Source organism: Melospiza melodia, unplaced genomic scaffold (genome assembly GCF_035770615.1).
Source record: "Melospiza melodia melodia isolate bMelMel2 unplaced genomic scaffold, bMelMel2.pri scaffold_46, whole genome shotgun sequence".
Classification (NCBI taxonomy): Eukaryota; Metazoa; Chordata; class Aves; order Passeriformes; family Passerellidae; genus Melospiza; species Melospiza melodia.
In genome coordinates, this window is record NW_026948783.1 from 1333466 (window position 1) to 1346276 (window position 12811).

General features: G+C 46.8%; 1 pseudogene; it reads left to right on the forward strand.

Moving 5' to 3' along the window:
- The first annotated feature begins 11222 nt into the window (after positions 1–11222).
- LOC134434691 (cytochrome b-like) lies at positions 11223–12352 on the forward strand (annotated as a pseudogene).
- The last annotated feature ends 459 nt before the right edge of the window (positions 12353–12811 follow it).

Below are 12811 nucleotides of genomic sequence, written 5' to 3' on the forward strand. Positions count from 1 at the left end.
TGCATGCACGCACCCGGGGGCTGACTGCTGTGTGTGCAGATAGTTTTGCACTGTTGTAAATCTTCACTCTCCCAAGCTTAAAGACTATTTCAAATATATATCTTAAATGAAAATATATATAAAAATATGAAATTGTCCAAAAATACATGTGCATTAAATTTCATTCATATTATATATTATATATTTTGATTAATATAATAATAACTTAACATAACATAATATAATGTAATATAATATAATAAATGCATGAGATCATTTTTGAAGCCATTGCTTGTGGGGGATATTAGATGATCTCCTAGTGTTTGTACATTTTAGTTTCTGCTACTGCTGATCCTAGCAGCAACTCCCTGTCAGTTCCTCCAGGTCACTTGACACAAAGGGATTCCATCATTTCAGGGCCTTTGAGAGCTTGGCACTGAAATGCCAAGCTGATTCCCAACTCTCCAGCCTCCCTCTGGATTTTGGGGCATCTCAGCACTTGTGTCCATGGCCCTTCCTTCATCCCCAGCCTGCAGCAGTCGCTGCTGCCTCCCCCTTGCTGCAGCTCATTTGCCAAAGTGCTGCCAAAGGCAGCAGGGCTGGCTCAGGATCCCTGCTGGCTTCTGGTCTCTGGGATGAGCTTCAGGGGGAAACTTGGAGCCCTTTCCTAAAGAGCTGCCCGTGGGATGAGGGATTTGTCCTCCCCGGGTGGCTCCTGCTTGGATTCTGTGCTCAGTGGAGCCCCGGAGTTTTCTCAGCAGCCTCTGCAGCGAGTTCTGAGCCAACGTGGGGCTCTGCTGCCAGCCCAAATCTGCGCTTCCCCTGCCCAGCCTGAGTGCAGGTGGGGCGTGTGCTGGGCATGGCCGGAGATTTGCATGGCCAGAATCCTCCAGCATTTACATCTGCCCATGGCTTTGGGTAGCACAAATCTACACTTACTTCAGTTGAAACATTGCATTTATTGCAGATAGTTACACCTGCGCTACTAATGTACAAATACACAAACATTAACTTACGTTTAAAAATGAAATTTATTTTAAATTAAAACACCTGTGTTACCAATATAGAAACACAGAAATATCAATTTATGATTAAAACCTAATTTATTCTGAGAATTGTGCTATGTAAATATATAGAGATATCAACTTCAGTGAAAAAAAAAATTACTTCATTGCAACCCTCTGCAACAACTCACTGTACACAAATATTGAAGTTACTGAATTGAAGTTTAACAATTAAATTTATTACATATTACTACAACTGTACAGCCCATATACAAATACAGAAACATCAATATCCCTCTCTAAAGAATCTCAGATCCAGAACTAAATAAATAGAATTTTAGAACTATACAAGTCCATACATAATAAATAGAAGTAAATACATATATAGGCATAACAATATAGAGATGTAAACATGCATTGCATATTTCATGACATATAACATGACAATATAATACAAACATAACAAACCTGTCTATAAATACACAAATATCAATGGGCCAATAAAAAAAATCCATACGACCCCGCTATAGAAATGCACAGCTACAGAGCTGTACAAGTGTGTAAACAGATGAATATACACACATCAATATAACAATATACACACATAATATCCCTATACAAATATCAGTCAGTGTATGTAAATATCCCTATACTTGTAACTATCCAAATCTAACTACACATCCATAAACAGCACCAGATCAGGAGGGATTGCAGCCGCCGATGTTCCCAGGCTCTCGCTCGGCTCCTCCTCCCGAGCAGAGCAGCTCTCCTGGACAGGGACAGCAGATGGGACATCTGGCAAGCGAAGGGAACACTGAGTGAGTGTGGGGACGTTTCCCTTGGCAGCAGCTGCGCTTCCATCAGGGAAGAGGAAATGTCAGAGCCTCCCCAGGAGGGTCAGAAGGAAAAGCAGCCGAGCGGGCCAGGCTGTGGTGAGCTGTTCACTTCTTTCTGGCATCCCCGTTGCTCTGAGGGAACTCCCTCATGTCACGTTATTGAACCACCTCTGCACTTACCAAGACTGTGGCCCCCAAATCAATCAGCATTTATGTCTCCAGCTGCTTGCACCAATGACAGGGAATGTCCTCTAACAGTGCTGAGGCACAAAGTTACCTTGCACAGGTCATCTGACAGGGCCTTGTTCTTTCTGTGCTTCCTGTGTTTCTCTTTACCTTCAACTTGGAATTGTTACAGCATTTCTTTTTCTTTCCCCTTGATCAGTGCTGAAATGCGTGTTTCTCTTCCAAGTTTCAGTTTGTTCAGTGATCCTGTCAAGCCTTTTCTCAGAAGCTTTTACCATGGAATTTAGTGTTAATTTCAACAATTTTGGTGATTTTCTGTGAGATTTATGCAAGTGTCCTGTTCATTGGGAACCATTTTAGGAAGGTACAAAAGAGAAAAAGGATCTTCTGTATGTCAGTTCACTAGTGGAATATTCAGGAATGGAGAGAGTAATTGGCTGAATTTTACATCTACTCCTAACCTGAAAGTACAACAGGTAATTTGGGGAGAAATTAAAGCGATTTCTGCTTCTAGCAGCCTGTATTCAAATGTAAAATAGAGCAGGGTGAGAAGGTCAGTGTTCAGTTCCTGAAGTGCCTTATTAAGGTGTTCTTAAAGTAATGGAGATAAAATCTGGGTGGGCATTCCTAATTTCCAGCCACTCATTGTCAATTTCATTGACTCTGAAAACAGCAGAGATGTGCACATCATACCTGATCAATCCATTTGGGGATGTTTTAGGTTCAGATTCTCTGAGGCTTTAGATTTTTAGATCTCTAGACAATGCTTCCAGCAATCTAAATAGCATTCAGAAATTGAACTTTTTTCCTTTTTTCCTCAGTCTTTGCACTCATGTGCACCAGAGACCTTCAGTGAATGGATTCCACTCTAATCCATCTCCAAGCTGAATCTCCCAGCTGTGTTCACACTGGTGGTTTGTGTGTCTCTTCTGTACAGCGCAATTTTAAAATCTTCGTTCCTTATTATCTCTGCCCTTCTTTTTCTGTTTTAGCTTGCAAATGCATGCAGATGTATCAGAAATGATACATCTAATTTCTGATGCATCAGTTCCTGTCTGGCAATTTCATTTTATCCTGTTCTGATGTCATGCTAGCCTTCTATGTTTTATTCTAAGTGGACTCCTGTTTTCTTGCATGTGGAAGTTTTACAATGCAATGCTCTCTTTCACCTGCTTTCATGAAACTCTTCATTAACATTAGCACAAGTAACTGTGTGGTTCCCTTCTGCTTTGTAGAAGATTTGGGAAACTCAAGTCCTGCTCAGCTACAGAAAAACATACATGGTGCTTGGTCATTCCCCTAAGGGCTTAAGCTAATGGTAAACAACTGCAGCTTATTCATTTCACAGAAATTGGGAGAAAAACATTGCAAATATTGAGGAATGTAGTGCAATATTGATGGGCATCCCTCAGTTATGCAGACAGACTGATGTCACTGGCAAAATTCTCTCTTTTCCAAAGGTTTTAATTTGCTTTGGCTGTACTTCCTATGGCTGCAGGTCACATTTCCCTTGATTTAAGGAAGTATCTTGGCAGGTATTCTTGGTGATATATCTTGCTAATTCTGCCTTGGAGGAATTATTCAGTTCTGCAGTCCTTATTACACGCCCTGTTCTGTTTTCCCTCTCTCTGTGTTTTCACACTTGTTCAACAAGGTTTTCTTTCTAAGAATATTAATCACAATATCCCAAAGGATTAAAAAATGCTTAGGTATTTTTTTCCTAAGTATCTACTAAAGAAAAATAATAATAATAAAAAACCCTGTATCCATGCTGGATGTAAAATACAAACAGAAATAAACTTGAGAGTTCTCCCAAAAACCCTTAAGAAAAAACACCATGTATTCTATAAAACCCAGAGTATTCATCTACAGAATACAAAAATGGGCATGTTCTAGAAGAGAAAATTTGTGCAACGGTTCTACACAGAATTCTATGCTTTCAAGCTTTTTGCCCTTCAGGGGCAGTGCCATTCTCTGAACTGCAATGCTCTGAGCATGTTCTGCTCACCATGGCAGCTTTCTGCTCTGCCCTGGTACAGATCATCCTCCCAGCAAAGGGGGAGTGCAGCCACCACAACTCGCAGCACCTTCCCACACAGCAAGAACCTGAAGGACAGAGATGGCTTTCACCAGCTGCTGCGGGTTCTAACACTGCCACCTCTCAGCTGCTGAAAGCCTGAATTTCTGTGTTGCAGTGAGTTAGTTTATTGAGTCAAATGTTCTGTTATATAGTGGTATGTTCAAGTGTTCCCCGAGTTATTACAGTTAGTCTCTCCCCTACATTGTGCTCTCCTACCCAAGTGTCCCTCAAGGAATCCCCTCCCTCCTCACCAGATTTTTCCCTGTCTGTCAAGACAACCTGGCCCCTTTGCCCCATCCCTCAGCCCAAACCCTACCCTTTGTTCCAGAAAGTTCCCTGTCCCTCACCCCAAGATCCAATCCCTATCCCAACGCTCTCTTTTCCCCTTGTTCTGATTTGTTGTAGCCGTCAAAATCACACCCCAAGTGTCACTTATTGGTTCTATATGGTGTCCACCCCCTGTTGTGAAAGATTTTAAAAATGCATGCACAGGGGTGGTGGGGGTTCTTTCAACATCTGTTCTGTTTGGGAATTCTCTCCTGTGAACCTTCCCCCCGCCTCTCCTGATGAATTTGCTGCCCTTTACACCGCAGAAGAGCCTCCTCTGCTTCCTTCACTCAGCCCTCCAGGGGTCTCTACTGCTCGGCATTTGGCCTAGAGGTTCTGGCTCAGGCAAAACCCCAACCTAGCCAGTTCCCCGCTCTTGCCATTGTCCCTGGAGCATCACAGAGCTAGCCAGGGCTGCGGAGGGCAGTGACAGTGACCCATGCCCTGGCATGTCACAGCCCCCAGAGCCACACCTGCCAGGCCACAAGCCCCAGCCCTGGTCCCCACTGCCGGCCTCAGGGGCTCCTGGGCATCCTCACCCTGAGTGCAAAGGCAGCCTCAGGAGCCCCCCAGGGCGTTCTGGATCCAGGCTGCAGACACACTAAAGCCAGCACTGAAAGGGACATGGATGGGGACTGCAGCTGGATCTTGCAGTGCTAACCAGCCCTGACTACTCTCTAAGTGAACCCAAACCTCACCTGCAGCACCTTGAGCACATTGACCCTGCTCGCCCCTCCTGGAATGTGTTCTCACATCCTACAGCAGCCCTTTGCAGGGAGTGACCAGCTCCCAGCTGCTCTGCTACCCTGGCCTTACTTTCTGTTTGCCAGCAATGAACTTAACAGATACACTCCTGAGAAACCTAGCACAACGTTTGCTTCTCAGGAGCTCTTTGGCAAAAAAACTCCACTAATCCCTAGTTTTGCACAGAGAAGGAGGTCCTGACATAAGGCACAGGCACAGGCAGGGCTCTGGCATACGAATTCCTGAGCCACAGGATTCCACCCATTGTTGTTCCTAGCTGCTTTGCTGATATTTTAGAGCCAGTTCTGGACAGGGGCTGCTGCTGACAGGGTAGGAAAATTTGGAGAAGAAAAGGTGCAGGAGACAACTAAAAACAAACAAGGGGGAAAACCCTTAGAAATACAGAGCACAACAGAAGTCCTTGGAGATGGTTCAATAGAAAATGCCAGCAGCAGTGAGCAGAGCCCGAGGTTGCTCACTGCCACCCCAGGGACTCCTCATTCCCCGTCTGATGCAGCCCTGCCTGGAAAGGGCTCCAGGCTCTGGTGTTCCCAGCTTGCTCCAGGCTACATTCTTAGCAGCACTGAAAGAAGAGGTGAAACAAAGAGACATTTTCTGTGCTGCCTGCAAACTCTTCTCCTTCAGTGCCACTGCCAGAGATCATCCCTCTGTCAGCTTGGCACTGTGCCTGCTGCATCCTCGTCCCTGTCCCTTGCATCAGCTCCTGCACCTCATCAGGACTCACTGTCCCACATCATGAACAGAGAGAGCTGTGTCAGAAGAGCAGGGAGTGCATTTTCTTGGCCTTTTTAACAGACACAAGAAGCATGAGTCCAAATAACTTTGTTGTTTGTTCTGCCCTCCTTTTCTATAACTCTTTACTCTTTTTTGCTTTAATGTAAAAGCCTCTTTTCCTGCATGGATGGAATGATCTGGAATTGGCAGTTGCCTCAGGCTGTCAGGCACCATGGGAGTTTTCTCTTGTCTCTGATGAGGATTTGGTGAATTTTCCATTGGTCCCTTGGTGGTGTCACCATGGGCTGAGGTCAGCGGCCAACTCTGCTGTCCCCAGGGGATGCATTGGAACGCCAAGCCCCTCAGGGCTGGGATTCGGGGTTGGGTGTGTTATGTTTTGCCCAATTACCCCATCATAAAAAAACCAAACAATATTTAAGGTAGCAGCAATTTTAATTGAATAGTTTAGGAAATATATAAATATGGGAGAGTTTGGTTCCAATAATAGCGCATAAGCAAAAGATATTGCGTGGTACGGAGGGCAGAGTTCAATGACCCTTGCCACTTCACGTACAAGCTTGCCAAGTGAAAATCACCCCTTATATGCCATATGTGAATACCATTTCCTCCTATTTTCGGTTCGTCACTTTTCTGTCTCTGCCCTCCTCACCACTTTACCACACATGCGCCATCACTCGGTATGGTGGTCGCACAAGTCTTTGCTGGTCGTCACTGATGAAGGCCCTGTAGTCTTCTTCGTTGTCCTTCAATTCACCTTTGGGTTACACATGTGCACCAAGCCAGTATAATGTAAGCCAAAACTAACGTATCACTGCATCTACATATCAAGGCAATAAATCCCTTATAATTAGCATTTTTTGGGACCGAACCAGGTTCTTGGTCATTTTTAGCAATTGTATCTTCAGCTTCTTTCCTGTGGTGCTTGATGAACATCTGCTGGGAAGGGGGGGGGTGGGGTGGAGCCCCTCCTCTCCCTCTCCTCTTTGGCATTACTATTTTTGACTTATTTTATTATTTCCAGATATTAGTTACTGTACCAATATTGATTACTGTTTCAATTTTTATCAGCATGAATCATACCTCTTTACCACAGGTGGGCTCGGAGCGCCTGGAGCCTGGGCCCGTGAGGAGCTGCTGCTGGCGTTGGCTGTGCTCAGCCCACTGTGCCGAGCAGCCGCGGCCATGGAGAAACAGGCGGGAGCTGTGGCCGAGGCCGGCAGGCGGCCCGGGCCAGCTCTCAGCTGCAAGGACGCCGGCAGCCTGTGCCCTGAGGCCGAGGCTGTGGCGGGCGGTTTGCGGGCAGGGCTTTTCCGAGCCGGCCGAAACGTGCTGCCTCCCGTGTGGGCCTGGCTGCGGCAGAGGCAGGCGGGAGCGCGGCGGGGCTGGCAGCGGTGGGCAGAGGCCGCAGAGAGCAGCAGCCCGGCCGGGCCCGCTGAGCAGCGGCAGGGAGCTGCCGGGCAGCCCTCGGCCGTGTCTGTGCGCACAGGGCAGGAGCAGAGGCCGCAGCAGAGGCAGGAGCCGCGGCAGGAGCCGGCCATAGCGGCAGCTCGCCGTGCCCAGGGCCGCAGCCGCAGCTCTCCCCTGCCGGCCACAGCAGCAGCCGCTCGCCTCCGAGGCTCCAGCGCTTCCTGAAGACGAGGGGCCCGGCCCAAGCACGCCCTGGAGCCCCACAGCGAGAGGAGCCGCCAGCGCCGCAAATGGCAGCGCAGAGGGTGCAGGGTGAGGAGGAGGACATGAGGCTCACTCTGGGCTGCGCTGGGGCAGTTCTGCCCTATCAGCCTTTGCCTTGAGCCCTTTGCTTCTTTGTCATGAGCCCTGATCCCCGTCCTTGGCCAAGGGCCCCCACAGCCCTTTCCAGGGCTGCAGGAAAAGCTGCCTCAGGCACAGAATCACAGAATCACTGGCTTGGAAGACAGACACTCTCAAGATCATCGAGTCCAACCCATGCCCTAACATCTCAACTGAAGCACGGGACCGAGTGCCACATCCAGTCGTGTTTTAAAGGCTTGCAGGGATGGTGAGTCCACCAGCTCCCTGGAGGGGTCTGTCCCAGAAAGAACCAGGATAACACTGGGGCCTTCTACCCCTTGCCACTTGGAGCTCTGGAAGTTTGTCTTTCTGCTTAGGTAAAGGCCATGGAAAAGGACTGGGAAAAGTAGTCACAAATCGAGTAGCCTACAGAGCTCTAAATTTATGTGCAAGGAATACAGAAAAGATAGAAAAGAAAAAATGGCCAAACCCAAATGGCATCAGCAAAGTCTTGTGCATGAACACATAGCTGCAGAGGGTCTTCTCCGCCCTATTTCTTTGTATTTCTGGGAACCAGAGAAATCCTGCTTGAGCCTCTGGGGAGATGGGTTTGGGAGGTAAAAGTTCATTTCTTTTTTCTCCTTGGGGCAGCTCCTGTTCCTAGCATCAGCTGAGCCTCTCTCCAGCCTGATGCCTGTTCTGATTGTTGCAGCAAAACAACTGATGTCAGACAGAAGACACTGCCGCTTGCAGAGATGTGACTTTTTCCAGTGCCAGCTGTGAGTGGGAGTCAGAAGAAAAACTCCTGAAAGCACAACTCCATTGGAAGATTGCCTTCCTTTTCATTCCCATGCTCTAGATCCACTTCTGAATTGTCAGTTGTTCGTTAAGGATTGGAAGTTCTCTTTCATTATTTTTTTCATGTGGTTTGGAAGTGGAGGAAGCTCTCGTTCATTCACAAACTCCAGACCAAAGTGCCTTTGGAAGATGCCCCTCGTGGCAGTTTTTGCCCAGCCATGGTACTTGTGGATATAAGAAAGAAAGGGCAATGGTATTTGCAGCCAAAACCCAGCAAAGCTTGGCTCAGCCAAAACATCCTGGGGAGATAGAGGCCTCCAGCTGTTCCTAGAAATCAGCAGAGTTCCAGCAAATGGTTGTGTAGCACTAAGTGCAATCTCTTTGCCTGGATCAGAGCCTTGCTCAGCTGAAGAAGCAGAAAGATCAGCAAGGAGCTCCCAAAGGCCTCTCACATCATTTTGATTTTGCTCATCTTGTGTAAGTTCGCAACTAAACGTGCATTTGCATTTGAGCTAACGAGAGAAAAAAAAAAAAGTGAAATGAGGCTTTATGGCAGGGCCATGACATTGCACAAGAGGAATCACTGGTGTGCATTTCATTGGACCTCTCTCAATCCTATAAAAGTATTGTAGCCCTGATTTGAAATAGGCTGGTATGAACCAACTTGGAGAGACAGAGACTAAAATGGCGTATGGGTTTTTTTTTTTAAAGTGAGAAAAACTACCCAAAGGGTGTTGTTTTGTGACATTTTAAAATATATTACCTCAAAATTACAAACTGCAATAAATTAAGAATTTAAAAAGGTGTGTTTTGGTATATGAATAATAAAAACTACAAAAATGTGCAGATATGAATGCATGTTTTCATAAAAATAATGAAATTCTAGACAAAAAAAAAATACATGCCCTGAAATACAATACAAAGGCAGATAGAACTGTACTTGAATGATCTCTTTTTAGATTGCTGGAGTTTATTCCTTGTGAAGAGAAGCTAGGGTATTGCTGAAGAAAAGTGGCACAAGCAGGACGGGGCAGCGCACCGTGCTCCGTGCAGAGGCTGCCAGGGGCTGCCCGAAGAGTGCCCTGCTGCAGCCAGAGCCCTCCTGGCCTGGGGCCCGGGAGCAAAGGGCCAGGGCAGCCACCTCCTCCTCGTCCTGACCCTGCCACCGCTCCCTGCTGCTGCTGCTGCTGCTGCTGGGGGAAAGAGAAGACTCTCCTAAGGCCCCATGAATGAATGCACTTACACAGCCCTGGGGATGCCAGCGAAGGAAACCATGTGTCATGTAATGCATATGTGACCAGAGTCACCAAACACCACCTAAACATGGAATTGTTGCACCTCTCTCGGACAGGCAGAAATTTAAAGAATTAACTGGAGACTTCAGGGCACAAGAGGCCAGAGGAGGGAAACAACTCTGAAGGGAAAAACCATCATATCTGGAGGGGAAAACATCTCCGCCTGCTCAGAATTGGTTGAGGGAACATGTCTCTAATCCTCTCCAGAAAGGGATGCTTTAGGTGACCTTTGCACCTCCAACTGCCTTGGACCAGAGCCAGGAAGATTCAATTATGTAAATGTTACATAGATAGATAGATAGATAGATAGATAGATAGATAGATAGATAGATAGATAGATAGATAGGTAGATAGATAGATAGATAGATTTCGTTACTGAAATCTCTCTTTACTGTCCTCTCTGTTGCTACAGATATCAGAACTTGGTAGCCAGTGCCCTGCTCAACTACAATCCTGAGATTGCTCTCCTGTTGCTTCAAAAAAGCACACTCTTGGGGAATGTGGAGCATGTAGGTCCTTACAGAAAGGGATCAGACCCAGAGCATTGCACTGGGAACGGCACTCTTTGTGCATCTGTGCTCGGGCAAGTTCTTTTCTTGGACTTGACCACACTGGTAGAGCTAAACTGGCTGGAATCAGAAATGCAGCCCAGCCCCTTCCAGCTCCTGTGACCTCTGAGGAGCAGCTGGAATGCAAGGGCATTGACCTCCTGCTGAATTCCCAAACACTGATTCCCTGGGCTGCAAAAAGGCATGAGCACTACTAAGCTCAAAGTGATCTGTAAGGCCATACTGGCTGGCCTGGAACCACAACAGTTCCTTCTGCACCAAGGTCCCTGCACAGAATGATGTGTTCTCATGCAAAACTACTGCATTCTCCAGAAGTGATACCTTGGAAATTAAAATTCTAGCAGACCCAGTCCCAGTGCTATAAAAGGGCAGAAAATAATGATGAAAAGAACTTCAGCTGGGAGAAGAAGAAAATGAACAGCCTCTTCCTCCAAGCAAACAAACAAAAAAAAAAAAAAAAAAAAAAACAAAAAAAAAAAAAAAGAAAAAAAGAAAAAAAAAGGGAGAAAAGTCATTTCCAAAAGTGGCTCAAATATTTGGATGCACTGAGGAGATGCTGAAGGCCCCTCATGAGGCTCCTGCTCCTGTTGTCCAAGCTAAAGCTTTCTCATCCTGACCAAACAAGCCCCCTTCTCAAACTTCTCAACATCCCTAGGATACTTTAACCCCCTATCCCACCGCCTAAGTATAACCAACTTCCTCAAAGGAGGACAGAACATCGCATCCCACCTAATTGACCTCTCCTGATACAAAACAGTAGGTCCAGAGGGGCTAGCCAGCCTACAACTTACAGCAACCAAAACTGCCACCACCCTCCACTGAGGCCTAATCAAAGCTTACTTAGGATCATTCACCTTATCCATTCTCAATATCCTCGTAGCCACATACAGAAATAACCAATGGCCCTCAACCTTCGTAAAAACCACCAAATCCTCAAAATCATCAACAAGCCCTAATCGACCTCCCAGCGCCATCAAACATCTCAACATGATCAAACTTTGGGTCTCTAGTAGGCGTTTGCTTAATTACTCAAATCGTCACAGGTCTTCTGCTAGCTATGCCCTACACAGCAGATACCAATCCAGCCTTCTCCTCTGTCGCTCACATATGCCAAGACGTACAATTCGGCTGACTCATCCGCAACCTCCACGCAAACGGAGCCTCCTTCTTCTTCATCTGCATCTACCCACACATCGGCTGAGGACTCTACTACGGCTCATACCTAAACAAAGAAACTTGAAACATTGGAGTCATCCTCCTCCTAACCCTTATAGCAACCGCCTTCGTAGGATACGTCCTACCATGAGGCCAAATATCATTCTGAGGAGCTACTGTAATCACAAACCTATTGTCAGCCATCCCTTACATCGGGCAAACACTAGTCAAATGAGCCTGAGGAGGGTTCTCTGTCGACAACCCCACACTGACCCAATTCTTCGCTCTCCGCTTCCTCCTTCCCTTTGTCATCGTAGGCCTTACTCTCATCCATCTCACCTTTCTCCACGAAACAGCCTCAAACAACCTGCTAGGCATTCCCAGAGACTGTGACAAGATCCCCTTCCACTCATACTACACCATCAAAGACATCCTAGGATTCGTACTAATGCTCTCCCTACTCGTCTCACTAGCCCTATTCTCCCTCAACCTCCTAGGTGACCCAGAAAACTTCACCCCAGCCAACCCACTTGTCACCCCTCCTCACATCAAACCCGAGTGATCTTTCCTATTTGCTTACGCCATCCTCCGATCCATCCCAAACAAACTAGGAGGCTTACTAGCTCTAGCCGCCTCAATCCTCGTCATATTCCTCACCCCACTACTACATACATCAAAACTACAATCAATACCCTTCCGCCCCCTATCACAAATCCTGTTCTGAACCCTAGTCGCCAACGTCCTCATCCTAACCTGAGTAGGCAGCCAGCCAGTAGGACACCCCTTCATCATCATTGGCCAACTAGCCTCATTCACATACTTCACAATCATTCTAATTCTGTTCCCTCTGATTGATGCAATTGTCAGTGGGCTGTTGCACACTCACAGGAGCCTTGCTTTTTCCACTGTGTGAGCACAGCCTGCAAACTTGCAGGGCAGTGTTAAAATGATTGAGTGAATTGCTCCTTTGCTTTTCGCTGCCTATGCCATTACTTATGGTGCCTATTTTATGACACATTTCACAAGTAAGTAGATGTTTCCTCTCTACTTAGGTTAGGGTGTATCCTTACCTGGCTTTTGTATGTCTTCCTGCTCTTTCTTAGTGACTGAGTTTCTGATTTTGAAAGAGAAAGAGCATTAGGATGCCACTGGTTTGGTAAAGCTCCTGTCAAGGCGTTCAGCTAAAACGGGGGTGTCTGTAGCCACAGGGGCAGCTAGGTATATACATGCAAGTATCCGCGCTCCAGTGTAGGTGCCCTGGACACCCCAGTCAGGCAGATAGGAGTGGGCTCTGACACTCAGGGCTTCCGTGCACCAAGGCAACCTTCTGATG